This window comes from Mandrillus leucophaeus, unplaced genomic scaffold, assembly GCF_000951045.1.
Source record: "Mandrillus leucophaeus isolate KB7577 unplaced genomic scaffold, Mleu.le_1.0 Scaffold56, whole genome shotgun sequence".
Lineage (NCBI taxonomy): Eukaryota > Metazoa > Chordata > Mammalia > Primates > Cercopithecidae > Mandrillus > Mandrillus leucophaeus.
In genome coordinates this window covers 6,464,333-6,477,844 of record NW_012106030.1, presented here as the reverse complement: position 1 = coordinate 6,477,844, position 13,512 = coordinate 6,464,333, and the positions used below count along the sequence as shown (strand labels likewise).

The 13,512-nt window shown below is 39.1% G+C and overlaps 1 protein-coding gene across 3 annotated transcripts in view; it reads left to right on the top strand.

Annotated features, from left to right (window-relative positions):
* DCDC2 (doublecortin domain containing 2) overlaps positions 1-13,512 on the top strand; it is a 234,902-nt gene that overhangs the window by 31,934 nt on the left and 189,456 nt on the right. The window lies entirely within an intron of this gene.

Genomic DNA, 13,512 nt, shown 5'->3' with positions numbered 1-13,512 from the left:
AATAAACACGTGCTCCCAATGGGTAAGTTCTGCCAATGAAGAAATGGCCAACAGGAAAAGTAGTTTTCCTCACTTGCAGTCCAGAGCCCTGGAGGGACTCTCCTCAATACTCACCATTTCCTCTCACACCATGTTTGTGCCTAATAGGACCAAATAGGCCCCTCTAGAAAAAATATTGCATAAGAAAAAAATTCTAATTGTACAGTATTTGAAGAATATGAGGTTAAATTCATTATTCAAATAATCTGTAGAAAGAGGTACCCTTCCCAGACATCATTTAACATAATTAATATATATATATATTTTATTTTCAGTGCATCAAACTGATTAGTCATGAAAGTGATAGGCTTTGTAGCTTCAAGTAGACAAAGGTATACATTTACGATATAGCTAAAGGATGACCACCAGTTGATAGCTGTCTCAAGTAGAGTAGTAATAAAGGACACTTCTGTGAATTTGTTCTGGATGGGATTCTGATGAAAGGATACACACCTGTTTAAAGTATGCTACCTTGCATGAAATGGGTGATGGAACCTGGACTTCTGCAATAGAATTTGAGATGTGTGAATTTCCAAAAAATGTGAGCACAGTATATTTACTCTGGATTCCAGTGTCTTTGCTGAAGATATTATCCCTAGTAAAGGACAACAGGTGTGCAATAGACTTATCGAATATACTTTTTCTTAATATATGTATATATATTATATATAAAAATATAAATATATATATTTGTAAATATATATATATTTTGAGACAGGGTCTCCCTCTGTGGCCCAGGCTGGAGTGCAGTGGCTCGATCTCTGCTCACTGCAACCTCCCCCTCCGGGGTTCAAGGGATTCTTCTGCCTCAACCTCCTGAGTAGCTGGGATTATAGGCATGTGCCACCACACCCGGCTAATTTTTTTGTTTTTAGTAGAGACGGGGTTTCAGCATGTTAGTCAGGCTGGTCTCGAACTCCTGACCTCATGATCCGCCCGCCTCAGCCTCCCAAAGTGCTGGGATTACAGGCTCATGCCCAGCCTTAAAATAGTGTTTTTAATAATAGAAGCAGTCACAGAAACTCCAGTTCATTTAATTTGCTTATTGTTCTTCCACTTTGGGGACAGTAACCATTGTTTCTCTTTACTTTGCATTTACTCATGAGCCAACATACAAGATCCTTATTTATGGATGCACACTTTACCTGTGAAAAACCTACTCCTTGTCTCCAAATAAAAGACTGCATTTCTTTTATCCTGTTGCCTACTGGTGACTCTCTCCCACTTACTCCTTTCCTCTTGCTGCCCTGCTGTGGTCTTTTATTTCCTCTCAGTCCTTACCCATAAACCCTTCCAAAGGAGATGCAAAGAGAGAAGTAGAAGAAATTGCGAAATGCAAAGGAGATGGGAAAAGGTGATGAGAAACTGCTTGTCCATGTTCTTTCCCGCATCTTCCATGCGCTCGTGCCCAGCTTTCCCACTTGTTCGCAGGAGTCCTGTCTCCCACTGTGCCCTCCTGTCGTAAACTTTCCTCCAGGTCTGGACAAGCAGTGTGTTCACTTCCCTCACTTCACATGTCCAGTCTGGAGATACCTTTCTCCCCAAAGTTCGCACCATGACCTTTACCCTCCGAAGTCTGCTTTGAACAAAGGCAGCCCCTACTTTCATTGCCAGAAAGGAAGGTTTTTGGGTTCTTGGCATCTAAAAAGCAAACTGTGAGAGCGTTTTTCTTCTGGAAATAACACTTTGACTCTGGATTCTATGGTATTTTTACTGCTGTTTTAGGTAGAGCATGAGTGGAAAAGAGTTTTGTAGGCTGCCCTGAGAACCTAACTATGGTGTGTGATTTTTAGTATGGGAAATTACCTTTCTCTTTCTCACAACTTAATTATAATCAAACTTTTGGAGTTCAACAAGTTGATAAGTTGGAGGATGATCTATGCTCAAAATTCAAGAACAGACTTGGTAGAACACTGGCATTTCACAAAAATTATAGATCTTTAAAAATCTTAGGTGGGTATTTCCTTTCAACATCAACGTATTGAGAAAAGACTGCACATCTTGTTAAGTGCTATTGAGGATAAGCATTCTTTGGAGTATGATGATATATAAAGGGAAATCAATAGAGAATTATTTTTGAGGTGGATTTAGAACATGAATACTTCGTGAAATTGGAGGGTTAAGAGTTGTTTTATGTGGTGAATTTCAGTGCTGTAGTAGCACAAAAAAATTCAAAATGTGTCATTACGAGGGATGAGTAAAATAACTTATTTACTAAAATGGGGGGCATTTCCCTCAAATCTAAGGCAATTTCATAGAGTTTGAGTTTTCAGTGATGGGCCTGCATAATAAAAGCCACCACCCCAGTATACACAATTCAGTTTTTCTGGTTACCTAAAACATACTAATTCGAATTATTCCAAATACATTTTACATGGAAAGACCTTGGCATTTCAATGGGGTCATGCAGAGCGCGTGGCACTGGTTCCTACCCACTGTGGCTGGGACACCCTTTCAGTGAGTGCTGGGAGTTATTCCTTCTCTTTTTCCAGAGCAGCTCACCCAAGACCATGGGTATGATCTGTTGCTCTTATGTAGTTAATAATTTAGACAAGATGGCACCTGCTTACTGACCGCAGGTCATGCTAACCAGAATGTGTGTGTCACCTCGACATTGGAAATTCTTTTGTGGTTTGTGTCACTGCTTGCTTGTTCCATGAGGCTCATCTTTGAAGCAACACTTAAAGGACAGCCAGTGCTATTTCTCTTTCTCTTCATGGCCTCATCATAGGGTCGGGGAAAGGCAGAACTGTAATGGGCCTAACCCAAAAGAAGTATAGGGTCCTATTTGGTGAACACTTTGCACAGCAGGAAGTAATGGGTTGGAGCGGGGGAATAAAGAGATAGAAGAATAAAAGAAAGAGGAATAAGATGACTGTGTGGTTGTTTGCACCCACCTCAGAGTCAGGGCACCATATGGGCTCAGAGCAGCCTATCCCTGTCTCTCTACACACAAGTCCAGCTTTTACTAATATCTAAATAAACAGATCTCCTAGATTGCCCTTGTACTCTTTTTTCTGCTCTTGAGTCATTTTGTATAACTATATTTTCATTTTTCTTCCCACTTTCCCTGTGTCAGTGGTGGTTCGATGAAGACAGTTTTCTTAGCTTTTGAGCTTGGTAACTCATCTCCTTGTATTTATGACTTCCCAATCCTCTCTTTGCTTCCTCCTCTCACACTCTCAGTCCAGTTTCACATCTCATCTATCTTCTAAGTCCCAAGTTGATTTACCAGCTCCTTTCTTTCCTCTGTACCTTAAGCAGCCTGTGGGAGTCCTCTGTCCTCATGCAGTGGAGACCTCTGATTCTGCATGTGTGATGCCTTCACCAGCACTTACTCTTGCCCCTACCCTTTTGCTTTACTGAATGTGATTTCTGCTTCCTCTCTTCTTGTTTTCCTACCTTGTCCTCTTTGCTTCCATGTTACTGAATGCCTATACAATGCAGTGGGCAGAGTAAGCAAAATGAACAAGACATGCATGACCTCTTACCTCTGGGAATTTATAGTCTTGCTGAAAAGACAGACGAGCATCTCTAGTACCACATAATAAGTGATTCAATTTAGTAGATATAGTTTGCATTGAGACATTTAGTTCAAGTGCTTCTGGCTTTATTGTGTTGCAGCAAAGCCATCTGTGGACCCTTCAAATAGAAGCGTCCTTCTGCTTTGAACTGGCGTTGGAGATCTCACTGTTCATTCCTGTACCTCATGTCTCATTTGTGTAGTGCGTCCTTCATATAATGACATTCTTTTTTTTTTCCATAACCATTCAAGGTGGAATTAATGACGTTATTAAATGATCTTCAGAATACAAATCTGTTTTACTGTGTAAAGGGCTTTGGTACACATTATATACAGAGGGGAAGAGCAGGCAGCTTGACTTCGGAGCACTTATGATGGGCTGGGAACTGTGCTAGGCACTAGGCATAAAATGGATATTTCCCTGCCCTTGCTCTTTGGGAGTTCAGGGTGTAGGAGAAGAGACAGAGAAGTAAACCAGCTATGATGATCTAGTGGCAGGTGGCTGTGCTAGAGGTGTGCTCAGAGGACCAAGGAAGTGCAGATTGGATTAGGGCTGTAGGTCAGCGAGTTCGAAATGGTTTAAACTATAATAGAGTCTTTGGTTTTTTGGCCTGTTTCTCTTAGATCAAAGTTTTGAGAAAGTCTCCTTCTACAACTTGATTGAGGGCGTTATTTAATAATTATATCTGTATAAGAGTCAAAATCAGTCTCTAGCAGAAAGAGTGAAAATCAACTTGCATGGAAAAGAGGAGAAGGTTGCCTTGCTATTAACCAGGCTTAGAGGGTAGACACATTTAAAGCCAACTATAAAATTAACAGGATGTAATCCCAGCACTTTGGGAGGCCGAGATGGGTGGATCATGAGGTCAGGAGATCGAGACCATCCTGGCTAACATGGTGAAACCCTGTCTCTACTAAAAAATATAAAAAACTAGCTGGGCGAGGTGGCAGGCGCCTATAGTCCCAGTTACTCACTCGGGAGGCTGAGGCAGGAGAATGGCGTAAACCTGAGAGGCGGAGCTTGCAGTGAGCTGAGATCCGGCCACTGCACTCCAGCCTGGGCGACAGCGTGAGACTCCGTCCCCACCGGAAAAAAAAAAAAAAAAAAAATTAACAGGAAACATTGTTTCTCCTATGGTGGCTACTTTCTTACTGCTGATACTCTCAGTCTTGCTTTGCTATTCCTGTCTTTTACTGAGATCTTTATTGGCTAAACTTCTCTTACCTCATACAACCCCTGGTTAATCCCTGATTCTTTTAATTTCACCTTAAAAACAGAAACCAATCTAGAACTGATCTCTGTTTCCCTTAGCTCTTTAGAATCCTTCAGTGAGATTCCAAACCCTAGAAACCTACAAACTTTCCTGCCTCTTTTTCACTGTCATTTTATGGATTATTTAAGTGCTGGCACTTGCGACACCAAGTCCACACATCTGATTTTGTCAGATTGCAGGCTTACTCCTGTTAGACTTCTGATTAGGCTTTAACATATACATCAGAGTTGTCTGTTAGATTGTAGTCTCTAGGAGATCTGCTAATCCTGTATAGTACCCACCATACTGAAGGCTGGGAATTGTTTAAATTTCCTATGGTTTTGATCTTCCTTTTGAGCCAATTCAGGTAGATGTCCATTTGCCTTGCACATGCCTGGTTATTCTGATTTTCACATAATGGATAGGATATCGCAAATAATTTAAAAGTCTTTTTTTCCCACCACCTATTTAGATTTTGTTTCAGGGGTAAAATTAGTTGTAGTTAAATCTTTATTGATACATTTATTGCCCCTGTAGGATAATTTGCAGCTATATTGAATGAATGCTATTCATGCAACAAGCAGAGTTATCCTTCAGTATTCTCAGTCCTAGGGATTGGTTCCAGTACCCGGTGAGGATACCAAAATCCAAGGATGCTCAAGTCTTTATATAAATATCATCATATTTGCATATAACCTATGCACATCCCCCCGTATACTTTAAATCATCTTTAGATTACTAGTAATACCTAGTGCAATGTAAATGCTATGTAAATAGTTGTTATACTGTATTGTTTTTATGTCATTTTTAAATGTTGAGTTTTTTTCTTTTTCTTTCTTTCTTGATCTGTGGTTGGTTGAATCTGTGGGTGCAGAACTGATTCATATGGAGGGTCAACTATATTTATTGGGTGCCTGTTATGTGCTAGGCATTGTGGTTGTTAGCTGGGAACTAAGCTCCTGGTTTCTGTCCATGGAGCTTACTAATCTTTAGCCTTCCTAGTGTGGTATCTCTTGATTTTAACTCTACCAGTGTTGGTCTTTGTTGCAGAACCTGGTGTGAGGCAGATTTCTTTGATTCAAGAGCTGTATTTAGGGGGCTAAATAGCTTTTGAACTTTATTACTGATAATAAGTCAGAGGATAATGGGATTGATTTTTGAAGAATAAAAAACACCTAATTCCTGGAAAGTATTTTCTATTTTCCTAAAGTTATAAACACCTAGTCTACTCATTGCAACCTGAATAATAGCTGGTGTTGTCCAACCCTCTCTTATGATCAGGATAAGTAGGCTTGAATCTCCATTGCTTAGCCTTTTTCTTCCCTTATGTGAATTCCACAGGTATTATTATCTCATGCCCACCTCTTCTTCTGAGTTTCTGCTTCTGAAGTATTGGTTAAGTTATGGATTCTCTTGTTCTCTTACAGTTTGTGTCTGTTTAAGACCCCATCAACCCAGAGATGAAATTCTTTCATTAATGTCCACAAGAATACCTCACTCATACAAGTTTGTGTGTGGTGATTTTTTTTTTCTTTTTCTTTTTCTTTTTTTTTTTTGAAACGGAGTCTCTCTCTGTCATCCAGGCTGGAGCACAATGGTGCAATCTTGGCTCTCTGCAAACTCCATCTCCCAGGTTCAAGTGATTCTCCATGCCTTAGCCACCAGTAGCTGGGATTATAGGCACCTGCCACCACACCTGGCTAAATTTGTATATTTAGTAGAGATGGGGGTTTGTCATGTTGCCTAGGCTGGTCTCGAACTCCTGACCTCAGGTGATCCACCCACCTCGGCCTCCCAAAGTGCTGGGAGCACAGACGTGAGCCACCACACCTGGCTTGTGTGTGGTGAAATTTATCAATGGTGTGTAGAACTGGAGTGGATATTCTCAGTCATGTAGAAGTGTTGACAACTCTACGTGATGTTATACTTCCCCATTCTTAAAAATACCTTGGTCTTATGTGCCAATTCAGACTCCAGCCTGTGGCCATGCTTCTTGATGACTTCTTTCTTTTTTCCCTCCTCCTTTTCTATACTACCCCTACTCCACATTCCCATTAATTTCTAATACAGAACAAGTTGGACATTCATTTTTGTTTCTGTGAATCCATGTTCTCAGGATCAGCAGTAAAGAATTTTTTTTTTTTTTTTTTTTTTTTTGAGACAGAATCTCTCTTCAGTGATCCCGGTTCACTGCAATTTCCCCTCCCAGGGTTCAAGCAATTCTCATGCCTCAGCCTCCTGAGTAGCTGGGACTACAAGTGTGTGCCACTACGCCTGGCTAATTTTTGTATTATTAGTAGAGATGGGGTTTCACCATGTTGGCCAGGCTGGTCTCAAACTCCTGACCTGAAGTGATCCACTTGCCTCAGCCTCCCAAAGTGCTGTGATTACAGGCATGAGCCACCATGCCCAGCCTTGCAGTAAAGATAATTTTTACTCTCTTTTCCACATTTGTATTTAAAACGTTAGTAGTCTGCTTTGGGTTTCCCCTTCTTTTATCTGTTCTTCCTCATCTGCTATTGATATCCATCAATAACCCTCAATAACCAGTCACAAGAGAAATATAAGCAAGAAGAGAGAGCAGAAGGTCAGGCTCACCTGATTCAAAGGAATCTGTTGGTGAATAAGTGTGCTATCTGTGCTTCAGAGAAATGCTGTCTCAAAGTAAGACCACAGTGAAAATCTTCCCAGAGAGTGGCAGCCTTCTTCTTGGGTAAACATCCTTCTGAATTCTCTTGAATACATTGAGATAGATGTATTTTCTTACGGAGAACTTGGATCAACCTTGTTTCTTCTTTGTGGGGTGGAGAATTTTAGGAGTACCAGGAGAGGAAGAGAAAAAGGAAGAGAGTGTTTGAAACTGCAAAACTTTGTCTTGCTGAAAAGTTTGTGGGAACCCGGGTTGTACTTCAGGTCAGTTACTCAGGTGAATGTCCTTAAGATTTTTAATATCATTATTAAAACTTCACATTTCAGTTTAATCATTAGGCATAATCTCTAATGAAACATACTATAAGATTTCCTACTTAAAGGCTTTGGTTGGGAACGGGATTCTAGACATTAAATTGATTCTGGACATTAATTGGGATTCCAGGCATTAATTATTAACCTTATTGCAGGAAGGCATGGTGATTATGTGGTTTAACTCACTAACCTTTAGCTTGGGAATTCTGAGACCCAAGAGGCTTCAAAGAGGTAACTACTAAAGAGGTAATCTAAATATTTCTTTCTTTAACTTGTGGAAAACTTTCCGGATTATGTTAACTTGAGGAAATCTTTCCAGATTATGTTAGTCAGGTTTACTAATTTATTGAATAAATCAAAGAAAATAAAACACGCTTTTGCAAATTCTTCCAACAATATTGAAGCCCCTCCCCAACCTTTTATTTTATACCTTTCCCCCACCACTCTGATATAACTGCTGCGTAACAAGCATTCTTTTAAGCAAAGCCAGTTCACATCAGTGACCATGGTGATTCCAAAGTATTCATGACCTTACCAAGGTTTTCTGCTGAAGAACAACTGCTATATTTCATTTTCTTTCACACTTTCTTGTTTTACCCTTTTGTCACCATTGAGCTGTGTGTATGGATGTGTATGGATGTGTGTATGTGTGTTCAAACAAGACTAAGAAAGACAGAAGTGTATCTGTCAACCGGTCAAATATCAGTCTAATGAAAAATATTCGTCAATAACTCCCAGTCAGCTCTGATCAAAAGCTAAAAGATTGGTGGTTTTACTTTAGACTTTAACATGTATCATGGCATTTGTTCCAAATATCTTACATCCTCTGTTTGGCATTTAGGCATCTTGTTAGGAAGCTTATTAGCTGTGAAATTAGCAGATATGCATATTACAGCATGTGTAGTTTTTTTTATTTATAGTGATAAGCTGTTCTAAGCAAAGAGAAATTTAATACATGTTTAGAAAATAATTATTAACCTTTTCAGAAAAAAATAGGAAAAGTAATAAAATGTTAAATTACTAAATATGTGTAAAATGCCACTTGTTTTTTCTCTGCCTGACTTATTTCACTTAGCATAATGTTCTCCAGGATCATCCATGTTTTTGCAAATGACAGAATTTCTTTTGTTTCTATGGCTGAATAGCAATGAAGCTCACATGTGGAATCTAAAAAGTCAAACTCATAGAAGAGAAAAGAATGGTGGTTACTGGGGCATGGGATGAGGACAGGGTAGGGAATGGGGAGATGTTCGTGAAAGGGTACAAAGCTTAAGTTTGACCAGGAGGGATAAGTTCTGGAAATCTATTGCATAGCATGTTGATTATAATTAATAATAATGTATATTTGAAAATTGCTAAATGAGTTTTTAAATGTTCCTACTAAAAAAAGTGCTAAATATGTGAGGTGGTAGATATGTTAACTAGCTTGATTTAATCATCCCACACTGCACCCATATATCAAAAAATTATGTTGTCCTCCATAAATACAATTTTTGTTTGTCAATTAAAAATAAATAAAAATATCACTTAGTTGAAATATCAAACTATTCTCCATACAAATTTTCATTTAAATTCCGGCCAAAATAAGATCCTTTTGGCAATTGAACAGCAATACCTATTGAACTGAGAGGAGCTTGTTGTTCTGATATTGCATGAGATTCAGAAATATAGAAGGTGAAATTTTAGGACTGTGTAGTACAGTGCATGACCTGAAGTTCTGCCAAGGTATATCAAGCTTTTGGTTGATGGCAGTTGAGATACTTGTGCACTTGCTAGACAATCAATGTTTAGATTAATATTTCAGGATAATTGTTAGAATGAGCTTATTGAGTTTTCTGGTGAAGTCAGAGGAACTCTTCTTGATGGAAGTATATTTCCATATGGTATAACTAATAGAAAAATGTGTCTAAATAATAGTAATGTCTAGCCAGGGAAGACAAATAAATTGTATTCAACTTTTTATTGAATGCCGCTCATGCATGATTTTACATTTCCTCAAGAATATTTACCAAAAGCCAGGAAGTGGACTACATTTTAGGCCTGCAGATATAAAAAGACTCATGTGCCAATCAGAAATACAACAAGGTAATTAATTGTAGGAGGACCCTGTAAAGAGTTTTAAAAGGTGAGATACATGGAAAAGACTAAAAATATTGGAAAGTAATATCAGAGATTATTAATCCAAGGGAAGAAAAGTATTTATTTAGACCCAATTAATAATTGGGTTCAATACTTACAAAGAATATGGTAATCAGCCCTCTACATCATAGCTGGGTAACAAAATGGGGGTAAAAAATTAAGGTATGGTGTGAAAATTGGTGAATTTAAGTTGGTTTGAAAGAAAACCCCCCTTTTTTTTTAATTGGAGAAGACTACTAAAAGCTTACTGAAAGAGAAAGAGTGATACCTTCTATCTATTTTAAATAGAAATACATTCTTCTGACTTGCACATTTCAGTTGTATGCCAAGATGGCAGAGGTGAATTGAGGTTTATTTAAATTTCAAAATGCGCTCTAATCTAAGGCTTTCGGGGTCGGAGCCTTCCTGTAGAAGCCCAGAAGGAGCACTGCCCAGCTGCCACACTCCACGAAGAAGTGGGTGGTGGGAGAATACTGCTGGAGTGACTGGCAGCAGTCCGTATTGACACCTCCTGTCATGATTTCTTGTTTCAGAGAGTTCTCCCATGCAAATAAACATGCAATGCTGTGATTTTCTGACTTACAGTCAGAATTGTGTAAAAAAAAAAAAAGTAACATAATTTGAAGCAACACTGTGAAAGTGAAGGGTTTGAGGAATAGTCCTGTTTTGCTGTGTGGTTTTCATATTTAGAACTGAAGGTAGCATAGCACCCTGGACAGACATAGCAACCATCTAAAGAGATGTTTCAATTTCCCCCCACTAATTGTACGTCCAGCAAAGATGCATCAAAAGAATAAAGGAAGTAAAGCCCAAAGGAATCAGTACTAAGAAACCAGTATATGAAGTCATCTGTGAGGATGCTTTCACATTTGATTAGGATATAAAAACTTGTTGGGTTAAACACTTTAAATTTTATTTCTCTTTAATTTAGATCAAATTCTTGGGGTGTGTGTGTGTGTGTGTGTGTGTGTGTGCGCCCTCTTACATGTCTGATTGTTGGGGAAGTATTTTTGGATTCTGGGAAACTATGTTTCAAAGATCTAGAGTAGCCCAGAGCAGCAATAAATCTTTGAACTTTTCCTGGAGGGCTAGTTTGGTGAGAACACTGTGCTAATGGGGCCAAGGACTTAGGCTTGAATCCCACGGGCCTCTTAGATCTACTAGGTCCCTGGCCCCAGACTGTTCCCTAAAAACCAACTGTCCTCTCAAATGTGGTACTGGTTAAGGTTTGTGGGAAAGTATATATGTAATTCAGCCTACATCGATTACCGAACTCAGAAAACAACTAAAAAGGTCCATCTCTTGAAAGTAGGAGGCTAATAGTCCTATCTTTATGTGTAAAATAAAATAAGTTTCAGTATAGTTCAAAACAGATAGATGGAGGCTTTTTTTTTTTTTTTTTCTGTTAAAGGTAGGTCTCTATTTGTACTTGGTTGATTTCAGCAGGAAGTATGCAGGCAGTATGCCCTAGTGTCTAGCTTGGTCAACAATGAAAATTCCCATGTATCATTGTGAAAGACTCCTTTATAAGCAGCCAGCCAGATCAAACTCAGATGTCATCCCATGATTACATAGTTTGGATGTTTGGTTTGTTGAAATAAAGTTGATTTCAGCCCATCTGTTAGCTGGGGGCAGACCTTTAAGTGGTGAAGGATTGTGGGAGAGAGACAAATAAAGTTACTTGTTATATTTGCAGTGTCTAATGTTTAACCTGGAACTGTTCTCTCTAGGAAATTTCAAATGGCAATCTCTGCTGCTTTGTATTTTTCCCCCTTCTAGCAGTAAGTATTTTTGTGTTTCAAAGATCTGTGAACCTCTATGGCCATCTTTGCTATTTCAAATTATATAGCCATATGTAACTGGGCTGCCAGCTTTTAGAAATTTTTAGATAATGGCCAGGTGCCGTGGCTCACGCCTGTAATCCCAGAACTTTGGGAGGCCAAGGCGGGTGGATTGTTTGAGGTCAGGAGTTTGAGACCAGCCTGGCCAACATGGTGAAACCCTATCTCTACTAAAAATGCAAAAATTAGCCAGACATAGTGGTATGTGCCTGTAATCCCAGCTACTTGGGAGGCTGAAGTAGGAGAATTGCTTGAGCCGGGAGGTGGAGGTGAGCTGAGATCCTGCCACTGCACTCCAGTCTGGGCGACAGAGTGAGACACTGTCTCAAAAAAAAAAAAGAAAGTTTTAGAAAATAAGTCATCTAATATCATTCAAATTGCATTTTATTAATTATGTTCTAAGTGATAAAACTCCATATCTGGCTTGTTTTCCTAGAAACGAGTGGATAACTAGATTTCCAGTATTACAAATTTTGCATTAGCTAGTTTTATATCTTCCATGCTGGTTTTTAAAAGCTGTATTAAAAAAAAGAAGTGTCAATTAAAAATATTTTTACTATAGCAAATAAATTTTTAGTATGGCTTTTGCAAATGCAGAGCTTGTTTTGCATGAAGGCTCAATTGACTAATATTTAATTTAGTCAAATAGTATATGAAAATTGGATTAAATTGCCCTTCCACTAGTCGGTACTTCTCCTAATCAGATTGTTATTCCCTTGTGTTATTTCTATTTTAATTAATTTTATCAATAATATTGATTAACTTTGGCTTTCCTCAGCTATTAGGCTACCATAAGCCAGGGGAATCCTCACAAACTTCCTGGAAGAAATGACATATACCTTGTGACCTAAAGGGAATGAGTATGTTCACCAGGCAAACAGAAGGAGGAAGAGCATTGCAGGCAAAGGAGATGGCATATGTGAACGTCTGCAGATGAGAGAGCACAGGGCACATTTGTCTACGTGTTCATCTCTACATGAACATGTATATAATGCAATCCAAGCAATGTGATTGTCGACTGGGAATTTTCAGCATTTTTACTTAGTGAATCTTATTTATTCTGAAACTCTATTCCTCTCCGCCGCTTCACCAATTCATTTCCTTATGTATAATCATATTCAAATAATTCTCCATCTCTTTAGGAATTCCCTTTGCTCTATCTTTTTTTTTTTTTTTTTTTTTTTTTTTGAGACAGATTCTCGCTCTGTCGCCCAGGCTGGAGTGCAGTGGTGCAATCTTAGCTCAATGCAAGCTCTGTCCCCTGGGTTCACGCCATTCTCCTGTCTCAGCCTCCCCAGTAGCTGGGACTACAGGTGCCCGCCACCACGCCCGGCTAATTTTTTGTGTATGTTTTTAGCAGAGACGGGATTTCACCGTGTTTGCCAGGATGGTCTCAATCTCCTGACCTCGTGATCCGCCCGCCTCGGCCTCCCAAAGCGCTGGGATTCCAGGCGTGAGCTGCCGCGCCTGGCCTGCTCTCTCTGTCTTATAGCATCAAGTTAGTGCAGTTGTGTGCATCAAATTTGGTGTCAAAAGACCCGTCCAACACTTATTATAAACATATTCATTCATAGACAGTCTTAGTTAGATGTCCACATTTTAACCTGTAGTCATGTGAGTTTAGCTTGTGTGTCTCAGGTACCATGTACTTACTCTGAGTAAACAGACAGAATTATAAAATCATTATGGCACTCTCCTAGTACTCCATCTAAGTGATCCTAAAGGATTATAAAGATGGTTTTGTTGGCAGCAA